This window comes from Cheilinus undulatus, linkage group 6 (genome assembly GCF_018320785.1).
Source record: "Cheilinus undulatus linkage group 6, ASM1832078v1, whole genome shotgun sequence".
NCBI classification, from domain to species: domain Eukaryota; kingdom Metazoa; phylum Chordata; class Actinopteri; order Labriformes; family Labridae; genus Cheilinus; species Cheilinus undulatus.
The window spans coordinates 26,484,661-26,501,229 of record NC_054870.1 but is presented as its reverse complement, the minus strand read 5'-3'; the positions used below and the strand labels follow the sequence as shown (position 1 = coordinate 26,501,229).

The 16,569-nt window shown below is 36.2% G+C and overlaps 1 long non-coding RNA gene across 2 annotated transcripts in view; it reads left to right on the top strand.

Annotated features, from left to right (window-relative positions):
• LOC121510951 overlaps nt 1-16,569 on the top strand; it is a 116,332-nt gene that overhangs the window by 94,520 nt on the left and 5,243 nt on the right. For both annotated transcript variants that reach the window (XR_005992008.1, XR_005992007.1), the window contains one exon: nt 8,490-8,579. This is a non-coding gene — a long non-coding RNA (uncharacterized LOC121510951). The remainder of the gene's footprint in view (nt 1-8,489; nt 8,580-16,569) is intronic.

The window sequence follows — 16,569 nt, the reverse complement described above, 5'->3', positions numbered from 1 at the left end:
GACCAGCTTACAATTGCAGATATCGATATTTTATTTTGATACCCTGCCACCCCAAATAAAAGCAAGGAAAATGTGTGACACTGGTTTCCTTTTCTTATTCCATGTTTTACTGGCACCTTATGATACCCAGACTGCTTTTATACTCCTGCTGACTTTAACACACTTTAGGCACCAGCACCGTATAAAAAGGGTCAGTTTAGCTCTGGTATCAGAAAACCCCCAGTGATACACAATCTTAGCTTTTATAGGCAGATGAATGTTTACAACATGAACTTAATCAGTGAAAAAGGAGCTTATTATAGATAGTAAAGGAATAGAAGAAAAGTGAAAATGGAAATAAATGTTAACACAAGGTGAGATGATTTTGGAATTTTTCACTGAGCTGTTGGAGGTCTTTTTTTTTTTTAAGTTAAATGAGAAACAGTTAAACAGTTATGTACTAATTTTTACTTACTGTGGCTGCAGTGGCTTAACCTAAGTGTGTCAAAAGTGACCAAAACCATGCTATCACAATCACAAGTAAAAAATGAATGTGAATGTAATGTGATTAATCTCAACAGCCCTAAAAAAATTTATAGATTTTTGTGAATTTATTTTCAAAACTTAGCTGAAGTTATCTTAATCATTTCAAAACGATGTGGTGTAAAACAATGAAGAGTCAGCTGTGTGAACACTTACACATTAAAACTCTACCTAAAACGTAGTAGCACTTTAATTTAGTGGGCCCCAGTTACCAAGTATGATTTAGTAATAGGTGGTCAAGAATGAGGTGGTAATTATACAGTAATAATCTGGCATTTCACCAAGTAATAACTCTGTAATATTAAGGAAGTATTTACTGAGTAGTAATTTATAATTATCAAGTAATTACTCATAATATTGTGGCACTTCTCTGGTGATTAGGTGGTATTTTACCCTAACCCTGAGCCCTAACCTCCTTGACCTCACTCCAAATTTTAATTTGGCTTTCACCAACCCTCCTGTTTTTTAAGGAGAGGTTTTTAGTATGTTTTAATACTCACTGTCCCTGAGAAGCCCATTCCCCTCACAGCACTCTTATCCTACCGAACCTTAAAGGGGCTCTATGCAAAATTTAGAAAAAAGGCCCTGTTAGCAACACAACGGGCCATTAGGCAAACTGCAACAATATTGTGCTGCTCGTCCACGACGGTGTGCTCCTTGCTCATGAACGAGCCTCTGGTTTATCAGCTGATACACACCAGACCAAGGTGATTTACCTGCATCCTGTACACAGGGGGGTAAGTGAAGTTGAGCTGTCCAGCAGAACCAACAGGGCTAACATTGCTTAGCTCTGATAATGGTGCCTTAATCGAGGATATCAGTTGACCTAAATTATGTTTTGAAGATATTTTATGGACTAAGTATCAAAACATAAACTCAGTAAGTTGAGTCCAGTGCCAGGAAGCAAGAAGAAGAAGCAATATTATTCGGAAAACACTAAATGAGCAACGTGACGTTCTTGTTGTTTGGATAGCATCTTCATAAGCAAGCTAACGTGATAGTTTATAGAACATAAAACACTACATTGTATTTCATGGTCCGGAGTGATGCCTTACCTTTCAACAGAAAGACGGCCATCTCTGGATCAGTATTTATCCCAAGCGCCGAGCGAGGCTCCCTCCATTTCTCAAATGCTCCACCAATATTTACCCTCGATTTCCTCCTGCGTCGGTCACACTCTCTTTTAGTTTGACGGGCTTCAGCAGATGAAACTACTTTTGTTTGTTTTTTTATGTTTTCGCGGAGTTTGTGTTGGTGTTTGGGCTGAGCAGCCTTCTCCATTCCGTTTCTCTCTCTCTCTCTTCTCCATTCAACACGCCGTTGTCAGGTATAAACGGAGCAAGAGGGTGCGCGCATTACATAGTATTCGACGTCACTTTCATTGTGATTTCGTGGAAAATTCGGCCCGAGTTCTTCACAGAGAAATGACTCCACAGGCTTATACAGGCCAACAAGGAAGACATAAAGAGCCTCATTCTTCACATCGGGATAAAGTGCACACCATTATATACCCAAAAGTGGGAAATTTTAAAGCAAAAATCTTACATAGAGCCCCTTTAACCTTTGTAATATTGTGGCAGTTCACTGATCACTAATTCTCTGTAAACAAAATTACAATTTTATTTATAAGTTGCTTGAAATTGCTTAACTTTTGCAGACTAAATTAAAGTTAGTCCTTCCTGAATAATTTTCAATAAATTTTTAGGGATAAGGTTAGGGCAGGGCTAGGGGGTTAGGGTAAGAGTAAAATACTACCTTATTACCAGAGAAGTCCCACAATATTGCAAGGAATTGCTTGATAATTAATACATTATTACAACATAATTACTTCCTTAATACCATAACCTGGTAAAATGCCAACTTATAACTAGGTAATTACCACCTTGTTCCTGAGAAATTACTGTATAATTACACATATTGCTATAGAATTACTAGGTAATTAAGGCCCACTAAAATAAAGTGTTACCAAAACTGGAAAAATCAAAATATCAAATGTCCCTCTTCTCAATCAAAAGTTTTAATTTTTCAATCCTATAAAAAGTGGTTCTTGGGATCCTTGGTTGGGATCCAAAAGAGAGTCACAAAGCTGTTTCCATTGGGTCACAAATGCATGGCATAAAATAAAATTTACAAAAAAATCTGATGTATGGAAGCCCTTTTGGTCTTTTTCCTCAAGGTTTCATCTTTTTTTTAATTTCCCTTTCACATTAAAAAAAAAAAAAAAACAGTTATTGCAACATAAAGAGAAAATTCTGAAGATTCTTTACTACTGGGAGAAAGGGCTAATGGCAGAGGTCTGCGCTCTCCGAGTGCTTTTCTAGTTAAATATGTTTTTCAGTCCTGTCTCTTTATTCAGTATTTTTTCTTTCATTTAAGGTCCAAATGGCAGCATTTTTCATTTCATGTACTTGGATGGTTGAATTATTATGTTTTAAATTTGGCCTTGATTTCTCATGAGAAGGTGGTGGATCCTGATACCAAACCAGTTGAGAACCAATGCTATTGACATTGTTATTTGTTTTCATTCTTGGAGGTAATTTCCAAGTACAAATCAAACAATAGTCTGTTTGTTTCCATCATGAATCACCTGAGCCTGCAGCGCTGTAAAAAATGCACCGACTCTTCACACCTTTATGTATGAGACGCGGGATGGCGTTTTGCAATCTTTGTCACTCAGAGGTAATTTTAGGATAAGAGCTCAAACAAGGTAATGTTTAAACGTAAAACTTGGTTAAGAAACTGGAAATGTGAAGTCTTTTTTCTTTTATTTATGATATTGATGCAGACAGTGACCCTGAGGCAGGATTCTTGTTTCATCCCCTGACTGTCTGTACATGACAACATGAGAAGAAGAACAGAGACAGAACGCAGAGGAAGTATGACACAGCACCGAATTTCTTTTTCAGCTACAAAAAGTTAAAAATGCACAGAGAATTTAACAGAGGAGCACTGCAGAGGGCAAAATATTGTATTCCTGGATTCTATTAGTAGCCTATGAAAAGTGAGAGGTTGATTGTTTCATGCTGAGAACTGGTGATGCCTTTATAAGATGAAAGGATGACATCAAAAGAAGCAGCTGTCATTTCTTGTTTTAAGGCACTTAACCTCAGTAAAATGTTTTTTAACCTGAGTTCTTGAGGAAAAATTCCTGTCTCAGCAGGACTATAATGTAGGTGCCATTTGGAAATTAAAGCTGTTAATTTGTGTTAAAACACAAATACCCATCAAAAGTCACAGATGAGAGATCAAGATCAGAAATTCACAGCTCAGCAGATACATGAGATCTTCATCTGCTCTTTTTTGTCTCCTTAGTCTTTCACAAACACACACACACACACACACACACACACACTCACATATATAAACAGACTAGAGGTCGAGTGAAATCGCTGCCCACACACACAGGGGCCTCTTTGCATCTGTCTCCTGTGTGGGATGGCTTTTCAGACATTGCCTCATGTGTCAAAGTAAAACATGAGAACTGTGAATTCACTTTACTGTGAGAAACATCCAAAACATGACACTGTTGGAAACTCTGAGAACACAACTCATTTACTAAAATGGAAGGGTTAAGGATTATAAGCCAGCTACCTTCATGGCTGTGCATGTATTACTGAAATACACTTAACTGCACAACTTTCTACCATTTACATATTGGTAATACCTGCTAGAGTGAATAAAGCTGCATTGTAACATTTTTCCATACGAGGAACATAACTTCAAATATCTGTGATATGCAGCTGTACCGTGCAGAAGTGGGTATAGTCTTAATTTATATCATCTTTATTGGGTATAATCTCTATTAAGAAGTGGGTGTACTTTGTAGAGGCTAAAAATGATGTGGGTATACTCCATATAACTGCAGTTTTTTAACATATTGTGTAAATGTACATTGCATTTTGTTGTTTCATATATGTATGATGATGGTTAAGTTGAATGATGTAATCTTAAGCTTTGGTTTCCTAGATCAGTGGTTCTCAACATGTGGGTCGAGACCCAAAATTGGGTTGCAGAGCTGTTTTCAGTGGGCCACACATTTATCTAAGGGTCTTTCTATTGCGTTTGCTCTACTTTTTAAGCTTTTGACAGCAGAGAGGAAATAAAAAAAGCTTTGCATCATTTTTTTAATTATCCAAGAATTTAGCCCTGTGATTGGCTGGCAACCAGTCCAGGGTACACCCCGCCCTCAGTCCAGTGACAGCAGGGCTAATCTCCAACCACCTGCAACCACGGATGAGATAAGCAGTGTAGGAAATTAGAAGGATGGGTGGATATTTAAGAATTTTCCTCTTGAATTTGCCCTAAGTCTTAAGAAGATTTTCTTCTATAGTTACCTAATGAAACTTGAAGTAATTTTCCCAAAAGTTGAAGGAGTTTCCCTACACTTTTTGGGGGAAGTTTTCTTTGAAACTTTTGATACTCTTCTCAGGAATGTTTCCTCTAAATCTAAGGAAATTTCCCCAGGAATAAGGGATTTTCAAGCTTTCTCCAGAAATCTTCAACTTTCTTCTCCAGTAATATGTCAGGAATTTTCAAAGGAAACATTTTGGAATATTGGGGATTTTCGGTTTTAACTGGAATCTCTCCCATAAACTTTTAAGATCTTCTATAATATTTCCAGGATTGTTTATTCTTTATACAGTGCATTCAGAACCCCTTCATTTGTTTTAAAATTTTCTTCTGAACATTTCCAAGAGTACAGTGGCCTCCATAATTCTCTATTGAAAAAAGTTTGGCACAATCAGGACTCTTCCTCTTGGGCCTAAACAGCAACATTTTTGGAAGAAATTCTAATGATTGAAAAGTACCAGAAATGTGGGTTGTCTATTGCCGTTATGGAACATGTGTCCCTAGGCTAAACCAGTTTAGCACCACTGTCCTTTAACCGTGATATTTTATACCATTTGCAGTTTTTTCCATATTGAGGAGCATTTCAGTGCATATTTTTTCCATCCTAAAAATTCATTGGACATCTCAAAAGCTGGTTGCATTTTCAAAAAGAAACAGCTCATATCAATATGAATCACTAAATGATTTATGACATGATTCAACACAACATGTATGGTAAAGATAATTGACTAAATGAACATTTGTAGCTTTGGTTGAATATTTGTTGCATAATTTAAGGTTAAATGATTACATTTTTTAATAGTGAGTATTCTCAGCACTAATTTTAAGTAATCTTCTTGTCATATTTTGAATCTTCAATACTTTGTATTTTAAACTGTTTTTGTTTCATTTTGTGTTTGCAACTGCCTGACACTAAAGGTAACTGTGTAGATAAAGGTTATAATAGTTTTTCATTTTTCAAGATAAGATAAGATATTGCTTTATTAGTCCCACAGGGGGAAATTCCCAATTTACAGCAGCAAGAGTGGTGTAAACAAAGCACACAAGAGAGTGAAAAGAGCATTAAATCAGTACAATGAATGAAGGAAACATAAAAGGAAACATAAAAATGTAACTTACAATTTAAAATTACAAATAGTATTTACAGCTCATTTTTTATATTGTTTTCACTTTCTGTGCTCAATTCAGTGTACTTTTAATTATTTTTACTGCAGGTTTGTTAGTTTGGTTTTGCAAAATGCTTTGTTTTAGTTTAGTTTTTCTTGTGCCCCACCCACACGGAGACGAATTCAGGAGTATACGCAAAAAAACTTTTCTTGTATCTGCATTTCATCCACACGGACACAGCGTTCTGGGAGGCCGTAAATGCTACTTTTTGAAACCAGGTCCCAGGGTGAACAAATCTGTACATGCCTACCATTTCGTCTCCGTGTGGACAGCCAACCGCTTCTTTCTTGAAACGATTACTTCACACATAGCGCTGCACGGCACACTTAAGCCACATGCGTGAAAGCCAAAAGCCAAAGCACTAATGGTGGATTACAGGGATGTGTTCGTGTTTAACACGCATGCTCCGTAATCTTCCTCTCTGTTTTGGTGCATTTCAGTGGAAGTGTTACAGCACCACTTACAGGCTTTGCATAAATACTACAGTGTTTTTAGCGGTTCCATGCTTATGCAGGCATTTCCTGAAACGGTCCCATGTTTACAGTAAACGTTTTCAAAATGAAACGGAAATATATCCTTTTTGTCTCCATGTGGACGAGGCCTTAGTTTAAGTGTTAGTTGTAGTTTTTTTGGATAAATGTCAGGGCTGAGTTAACATCATACATTTTTAAAAACATATTAAAACAGGCTACACCTGACAACCAAAGCTACGACTCCAGACATAAAACTACCACTGCGTGAAGTCTTAACCAATCAAATCAGGCCTTTTTACCCTCCCCAGGCTTGGGTGTAGGTGCCAGTCAGTACAGTTGTGTCAAAGACTAAAACTATGACATTGAGTAAAACATGGAAAAGAGAACTTGTTATGGATTGAAAAGGAAAATAGGGGAACAGTCAAAAGGTACATGTCTGATAACATAAAATGCAGATTACTTTTTACTCATCAACTGAGCTATCTGACTTTTTTAAAGTTATATGAGACATTAAGGAGCAGTAATGTTGCAGTATCTTAACTAGAGTTTGCTGAAAGGGAAAATAAAGCATGCAATACAATTTAAAAAGTAACACACTAAGTATAGATTTTAATTAGTCGTGATCAATACATTAACACTAGAATAAACGGGTGCTGCTTAAAACCAGAGGTTAAATTTGATATATTTTATTTGATCTTGAAATGAGATGCAGTCATCCTGCATCTTTCAGTGGTTTATGAGAGATGGGACTGATTCTAGTGATGAGAACATTCTTATGTCTCAAACAGAAAAAGACAATTCTGTGGGAAAAAATTTGAATGAATTTCCTGGGTGTAGTTGCAGTTTAACAGAGGTTTGATAAATATGATGTGTGAAGTGTGCATGCTTCTGCAGAGTGTGTTAACCCCTACACAACTTTGTACTAATCACACGTTTCAGACATTTATGAGTCAGTTCTAACGTTAAATAAAGGCATTCAAACATGCAGTGGTTATGAGACAGGTGGGAACAAACAACCCACTGAATCTTTTACCAACCAAACCAGACTTTTCTGTTAGTGTGTTTTCACCGTGTGTAGATAAGTAAATGTAGGATGGGTAGAAACATTTAATAGACTGGTTGAAATAGGGTGCTTTTTATTTAACAACATAAGTCATTAATAGATGATCACACTGTAACATGCAGACTGTGACTGTCTGTGACTGTGACTATGACTGTGATATGTGCAGCCTAACAGCTATTTGTCCTTTAACTTTTTCCCTTAAAGATTTTTTTAATGTATGAGGTGATAAATGATTAACAACCATCTGAATGTGTGCTGCTGTTGTTATTTGAACTGATTGCAGCACTTACCAAGGTTGTCATAGTTAACTAAAACTAACTAAATGACTAAAATTAAAATTCATAAATCATTTTAGTTAAATGAAACTAAATTAAGACTAGGCTTTACCAAAAAAACAAAAACTAACTAAAACTGTATTGTGCGCTTACAAAACTAACTAAAATAGAATAAAAATGGAGACAAAATGTTTTTGTCTGGAGTTGTATTCAAACATCATTAAGTAAAAAAAATGGAAAGTGAAGAGTACCCTGTTTTAATATGGTTTTTAAAGATGTATGATGCTTACTCAGCCCCAACATCTATCTGTATAAAACTAAAACAGACAATAAAACTAATAAAAACTAAACTAAAACAAAGCATTTTTGGAAAAAAAAGAAAAAAAAAAAACTAACAAACCAGCAGTCAAAACTAATAAAAACTAAACTGAGATCAAACACAGAAAGTGAAAACAAAATAAAAATAAAAACCAATGAAAAATCCAAAACTTTTATAACCTTGGCACTTACAAAACACTTGAACATAATACAACCAAAAGCAAATCCCCAAATTTCTATTTATTGCTTTTATAAAGTATACAAGAACTAAGTTTTAGGCTAAATGATTTATTGAAGCTGTATTTTTTTTTTCTTTTACAGATCTAAGCTGCTGAACTTTTGGACTGGTCTTCATAACAGCCATCTGTCCTGACAAACTGGTGTAGAGACCGTCTTAATAAATCTCACCAGGTAGGAGTTTGACATGGATGATAATAATCAGTGCTCCAGATAAGTCTGATCAGATCTACCTTGATCATCACATAATACAGGCTTCTTTTTTTCTTTTGAGTTAACGTTAGGATAATTTCAGCTGAGCTGGGAAGACTATGACCTCTTTTACCAAATCTTTTAAAAAAAGTTATAAAAAATCCTCCCACACAATGCCTCAGTTTCTGTGTGCAGGTTAAGCACGGCTGTGATGTAACTGAAGGAAACTCAGTGTGAGCTCTCTTGTCTTGCTTCCTTTGAACAACTTATTTTTTTATGTCAGTTGCCTGTGAAAGTTCAGTTAAAAAACAAACAAAAAAAACTTCATTATAAACCAGTACGAACACAGCGCTGCACTGGGACAACATCAGGCCAAGACCACCTAGGAGACTCACAGCATGGGTCCATGTTCCTGCCAAAGTCTTAAAAGCTCAGACTGGAGTCCGTTACCCCCCGGTCACAATCAACTTTTAACACACTGAGAAAAAAAAACACTTACTTCCAACTGACCCTGAAGTCCACTCTCTCTGATGTTTGAAATCACATGGGAAATCTGACTGATGCTATGATGAAGGTACAGCTGTCATACTTAGAAATCAAGTTTAAAGGTAATGATGTGCATAATCAAAGAGCACTTTATCACTTCGGTCCAGTGAAAATTAATTTCAGTATATTTAACAATTTGACTGCATGAGAACCCTGCATATTAATGGTCTAAATAGATTAAAATTTGTGTATGCTATGTAAATATTGTACCAAGGAATGTTCCAGATTTACACATTTTGAGAAAAAATAAAAAATAAACCTGGCACAAAAAGTAGCAACTATTGTTTGTTGTAACAATGCATCTCGACAATAAATCTTAAAGTACTGGAAAGAATTGTTGCAAAACTCCTTTTAATGTTTTGAGAACATGACTTATTGATTTTGTTCTGAATTAAAATGGAAAAAAAAAAAACACTCAAAATCTGCCGGCTCAAATCTTTATGCTCATGCTCGAACCACTGTCCTCTCCCTCAGGTAGCTTTTGCTTGCTTCTTGAACTGCCCCAGGATATCCCTCTCTTTGTGCATGGAGCATTCACTGCATACTCAACTTGTATTCATGCTCTCAGGCTTTATTAAGCACCAGTACCACTTTGACTTTTTCTGAAATTTTTTCTCCAGTCTGTATGGGAGAATTCCTCAAGCACAACTTTTGCATCAAATGTGCATCCAGATTCCAGGATTTAACTAGAGTGGAACAGAAAGGAGACCAACAAGCAGATGTTTCCTGATTTAAAGCTTTTCACCTTTTCCTGTTCATAGAGACAATGCCAAGAAGGAGAGCACATAAGCATGGTTTGCACGTCTAACGACTCCTGTGTAAAAAAGATGATTGCTCATGCCATGTGTGTTATGGCAATCAGCAAAAAAACACATTAATGCTGTACGGCAACCGTAAGAGCTTTAAAACAAAAGGAAGTTTGAATTTTATGTCATGTACTTGTGGAAAGAAATCTGACAAATGACAGAACCATGTAAACAAGGTTTTTAAAGAAAAAGGTTATTGAAGTGCATGTAAACACGCTGCATCTTTTATTACTATTGCCTGATTACTCCCAGTTATAGTATTCATTTTTTATGTTTCTGCAATGGTTAATACACCAATATTTAGAAGCTCTTTAACCCAAATGATATTTTTAATGCTAAAATATCATTATTATTGTTATCCATGAATTTTCAAATTTACTGATTTACAAAAAAACTGAAAAAATAGTCAAGCACATTATTATTTCTTGATTAATATGTCAAATGATAGTTATTTACTTGCATTTCTGAACAGACAAATGAGTTTTAGTGGTTGAATGTTATGCTTGGTTAATTTATGACTTCTCAGAGAAGCCCAGTGAACCAGCTCAAATTTGGGTATAAAAAGGTGAATTTAGTTTGAAATTCCTCATTCCTGTTCAAAATGGTAAAACATGGAGAGGTCACTGAAAATGAAAGAGTCCGCATTAAAACACTTCATGATGCTGGATAGTCTTTGAGACAAAAATGACAGGTGGTCAAATGAATTTAAGCACTGCATATATATATATATATATATATATATAGAGAGAGAGAGAGAGAGAGAGAGAGAGAGAGAGAGAGAGAGAGCTCATAAATGAACCTTTCTTTAGAGTCATACACGGACTGAAGGCATAAGCAGCAGGCGGGGCTGGGATTTGGAAAGGCTCATGTCTAACCAGCGACTTGTTTTAAAAACGAGCACACACCTTGTCTTATTAAGTGCGTTCACATGAACATTTGCAGAAAGGTGAGCGCTGCCAAGTGGTCTCACACTCTTCCCTCCTGTTCTTACTTTTATCAAACAACAGCAAGATATTAGAACTAAGCCAAAAGACAAGAAGTTACCATTTCTTTGTAGAGAAGAAAAAGAAAAAGAAAAACATGTAAGATGTCGTAAAAATAAACATCTCTCACAGGGTTTAAAATGTCCGTTGAACCTGCCCTGCTCTGCTGTCTTGAACCTAACACCATGCATGTTCATTACTAAATAGTATTCACTGTTTTTCTTTAAATGGGTGATTCTGAAAAAGCCTACTTAGAGAGAATAGTTGGCACTTTTGCCACTTATAACCCATTATTGCTACTTTAACTGCTTTTCACCCTTTTGTGAGCCCATTTCTACCTCTTTTTGCCTTTATTAACCCATATTTACTGCTTTTATGCAGATTTTTGCCTCTTTTGCCCTACTTTTGCCTCTCTTAAACCACTTATTACCATCAATCTTTACCACTTTTATCTAATTTTTCAAACACTTTAACCCCTTGATATCGCTTGAGACACCCATTTTTGCCACTTTTTTTGATCACTTTTAAGCTATTTTTGCATCTTTTGCCTCTCATAAACCATTTTTGCCACTTTTAGCAGTTTTTTTTTTTACCAGTAGCAAATATATTTGCCCATTTCTGCCTCTTTTTTGCCTTTATTAACCCATAGTTGCTGCTTTATCCCATTTTTGCCTCCTTAACCACTTTTCACCATTTATTACCATGATTTTTTTCCACTTTATTTATTTATTAAGCCTGACATAACTCTCTATGTTTAGTCTACATTACCGAAAAAAGGTAATTCTGTCTAAGGGATTTACATTTTGAAAAACGCTATATCATACTTCAACATCATTTAAAAAGAAGAAAAAAACAAACAAACAAAAAACACAATTTATTTTTGTTTTTTATTCAGATTAAGTATGAATATGGTTATCAGAGATTAACTTAACAATGAACCATGATGTTCCTGACCTCCATGGGCCACCCATTTTGCTGGGCCCCAGAGAGATCTCCCCCTTTATCCCCCCCTTATGGCAACTTTGACCATGCATTAGAAAACTTATTAGGCAGTTTTTACACCCAGCCACCAGTGGAAATTTTGTGAAGGCTTACCTTACCAAAGGCTGTTTCCTCTCATCTTTTAACTCTCCCTCTGTGGTCTGTAGTTTACATTTTAACCAATTCTTTGACTCCGTGATGCCGACTGACTGACAGTGAGTGCAGATGCAGCAGCTCAGATTAATTATCTAAAGTGGAGTCCATCCATTCATCACACAGTCCTAATGGTCCTTACTTTAAGTGTCATGGCGTCAGATGGGCCAAAAAAAGCATGTGCCAGCACTAGAAGCTCATACATGACACACGTGTGTGTTTGTAAATGTGTGTTTGGGACTTTAGAGAGAGACTGCCCAGCAACAGAAGCAATACCAAGAGCCAAGAACTATAAAGATGTGAATAACAGCTGCTGATGAAGCATTTAGAAAAGCTACTGATAAGGGTTAAGTGAGTAAACGGAGACTTTTCTCAAGGTTATGTTTTACTATCGTTATCATGATGGCTGTCTGCTCTGCAGCATCTTTTTGTACAATAAAAATGTGGTGGTAGGACCCACACAAATCTTACAATATTAACAAATGTTTTTCTAAAGCAGGAGTCCAGTGTTATCAGAGTAAACTCAAATAATCAGAATACTCAGGCCCTGTTTACACCTGATGTTAACATTATGTCTGATCTGATCACAAGAGAACTACCTTAAGTTTGGCTGTAAATTCACCCATGATGTATTTAGAGTACATTCAGATCTGAATCCTTGCACTAGATCAGAAGGTAGTCTTGGATGTGTTTATCCATATTTGTGTGGTAGAGAGTACATGTCAAGAGCCACATACCTGTTTATTAATGTCTGATTTAATACTTATCTGCTGTGTCTTATAAGAATTTATCAGCTGTGTAAATACTACTCAAAAACTCAGCTCAAATACTACAGACAAATTACAGATTCTTTTCCAATCAAAAAAGGGCCCATGAACTTTGTTAGTGGAGGGGTTGTTGATGTTAGGACCATACATAACCCAAATATATTGGTCAGTTTTATCACTTTCCCTCTCCGCTGCAAGTATGCATCAGTTTTGTTTTTTTTTATTTCGTATCAGTTGGTTATTTTAATGTATTTTGCATTCACCAATCACAGAAAAATATCCAATCACAAAGGGTTCCTTGACATATAGAGATACATTTTAACCTGCCAAATCTAGAGCTGTTTAGTTGTCATCAGACCAGCCAGGATGTAACAACTAGTGGAGACAGAACCCATGATGTTACCAATTATTACCATCGTACTTTTAGGTGTGATCAAAATACAAAGATTTTCCATTAAGTCTTTTTGTGACACCAAGAGGGGGAAAAACCTCAGGCCACAGTCACATTTTTTTCATACTGTAGCTTTTGTTTTAAATTTCCATGTTGGTGTGTCAGAGTAAACAAACAAATAAAATCTTTAAACCAAAGAAGAATCTAGATCAGCTTCAGTGATGCTCTATCCTGCTGGTTTCCCACCTTAAGGCTGTGTTAGACAATTAACTAAATTACAGCACTCTCCAGTTGAATGACGCAGAAACTGGGCAGTGAACAACACAGTTTTGTCAGAAGAATGACTTATCAGCTTCACAAGTCTCCTGCCTCCACCTTTGATCTCCCGCCAATTCGTACAGCTGCTGTTAAATACTGTCAAACCTGCTTTACCCTGACGCACCTTTTCACTTCATCAACAGGGACGACAAGACAGAACATCTGCTCACACATCAAACTGGCTCGTCTCCTCTCACCAGGAATGAATCATCAAATGATTTATAAAGAAGAGAAAACCTATGGCTTAACCCCTGATCCACAACTACGCAATCATTAGTTTTCACACTCAGGCTGTTTAAAGTCAGTGAGTGTAAGATATGAGCTGAAGGGGAATAACACATTTTGAAAGAACACTGAAAAATAGTGCATCATGAATAGGCTATGTATTAAATTTATGGATTCCCTAACCTTTTTTTGTTTTATTTATTTAATCATCAGATCAATTACAAAATGAAGATAGTTAATTTTATATATCCAAAAATATCCACTAAAAGCATCCTGTCACTCTCTCTAGGATAAATGAACTCCAGAGAGAGCTAAATGCAGATCCACTTTATCAGGCAGGAAGACAAAGTGGTTCTCATCAATCAGACTGGATCATCCAGCTCTTTTCACTGAATTATTCATCATAGAAATACATCTTCGTCCTTCGGTGGAAGCGCAGCTCTGTTAAATTTCTGAACTTTTATACAATCATTTATGAGTGATGGAAGCTGTGGTGGCTTTAGCTTGAATGGAGCGTCACCATTTGCACTTTAGGACCCTTCAATATAGTAAAAATCCAAATAAGTATTACTGAATTCTTATCCAAAGTGTGTTATTTTCTGTTGTTAGTGTATTCTTTTTATAGACAAAGTGTTTTCACAATTTTATAAAGTATTCATATAATAATAATGATAAAAATAATAATGATAAAAATAATAATAACCTTTATTTACAAATCACTTTTCAAAACAGACATTACAAAGAGCTTTACAGAAGACATCAACAACAGATCAAATTAAAATCAGCAAATTCCATAGGGACAGTTTTGTTTATGCACCAGGTAGGTGTATAAACCCAATGAGATACAAAATGTAAGACAAGCTGATGCTCTAAAAACATGTTATATTCAACCCTTACATAAAGTCAATATTTGAGTTGAAAGTGGCAGAAAGTGCTCAGAGTGGGATCCTAGTTCATTTCACTGCTTCATGGGGAGTCTAAAAACAATGTTGGTCTCTTAAAAAGGGCAAAGGACAAATTTCTCTCCGTAGCTCCAAACAGGATGATTAACAGCACCACTGAGGTGGAGAAATTTCAAACTGTCTGGTCTGCTTGGTGTAATGGCTATGAAAAGACACTGAGTTATTAATGGAAGAGTGTAACTGATCTTTTTGGTAGCCTACATGTAAGACGGTCTTTAATCACTGAGGGCACCAATGGGACTCTAAGGAAGTTAAAGACATTTATACCATGGTTTTGGTGAATACTCGATTCTGTTTGGGTCTGTTAATTCCATTGGTGTCCATTAACTTCTGATAAGTGGATACCATTCGAACTTCACATTCCAGCCAAAAAATCATTACACTGTTCCAAATTAATACGCAGCAGTCGTCAGCTGTTACTCCGTTAGGAGTAACTATAGCAACCCAAGACAGTTATATTTTCTGAGCAGGGAGTACAGTGCTGCCAGCCTAAGGAGCCTGCGGACCGGCATCGACCATCACTTAACTGACATAAATAAAATGACAGACTCCAGGTTTAGACCAGTAACGTAAGACGGTCTTATCTTCTATATCTGATGTACATCTTGTTTCCAGGCTCACCTTAACACTGAGAGGTGAGTGTCGCAAAAAAAAACTCACTTCCCTCTTGTTCTAACTGCTATAAACTATTGCCAGAAGATTCAAATAACATAAACAAAAGAAAAGAAGCCGTTATTTCATTGTAGAGCCAAAGGAAATGCTTCTGATAAAGTGGCATGATAATAGCTATCTGATAAATATTGACGTACCTGACGGACAGTCAGCACCTGCAGGGCGTGGACAGCTCTGTTTCACGACAGTGACCTCGTAGTGCAGAAGGGATAATTATTCTGTTTATTCAAAAAGCTGGTCTGCTAAAACTAAGCTTTCTATCAGATGACTGTTCATGCTAACGCACAGGTTTACAGTCTGATCACAGATGACTCTCAGTCTCACTTGTCTTCATGTCTTTTCATTGATAATCTGTTCAGAAAGTGCGCTGAGTGGGCTAGGGTTTTGTTCCGTTGTGACTTCATATCTATGGCCCGCCCTGTTTACTGGAGCACTGAACTATCTTTACATTCCCTAAGAAAGTTATGGGATTGGAATGGCTATTCCAGTTATTAGTCAAGCCCTCAGGCGTTGCTAGGGGAAAGGAATTGTTGTTTTAGTAAATATTTCTATCTTGATCACAAAACATATGAAATTATAAATTAGTAGTTTTATTAATTATTTTCATCGGCAAGTGACCATGGTATAAGCGGGTTAATTATGGGCTGAGATTTGTGCCACCAGAAACTGAATAATGATATTGAATTTGAATAGCATGATTTGGATTTAATGTTTTGAAACTGAATTTATTTGCTTTGAAACTGATTTTTTTTGCTTTGAAATTGAATTTGTTTGTTTTGAAGTTGTGTTTTATTCTCTTGAGCAGTCAACTCTATATATTCCTTAAATTGAAAAAAAAAAAAAATAATAAAATCTGTTCATTCAATTCAAATTCAGTTCTACAATTCAATTTAGCTGGCTTACAGTATTTTCCTCTAGTGCATGTAATGCCCAACAGCCAAGTTACCTTAACGCCATTGAAAATAGTTATTATTTTGCTATTCTGTGCTCCGTTTATGAATGAGGCTTTTAGATAATGACGGAGCGTAACGAGCGAGGAGCGCCCTGCTGTTTGAGACTGTTTTGTAGTTTATTGATCACGGAGAGAAAACTTTTATGAAATGAAGTAAAGTGCCCAGACAGTCAGCAAAAATCCCTCTCAGGTATAATCGGTCACTGATGTGAAACC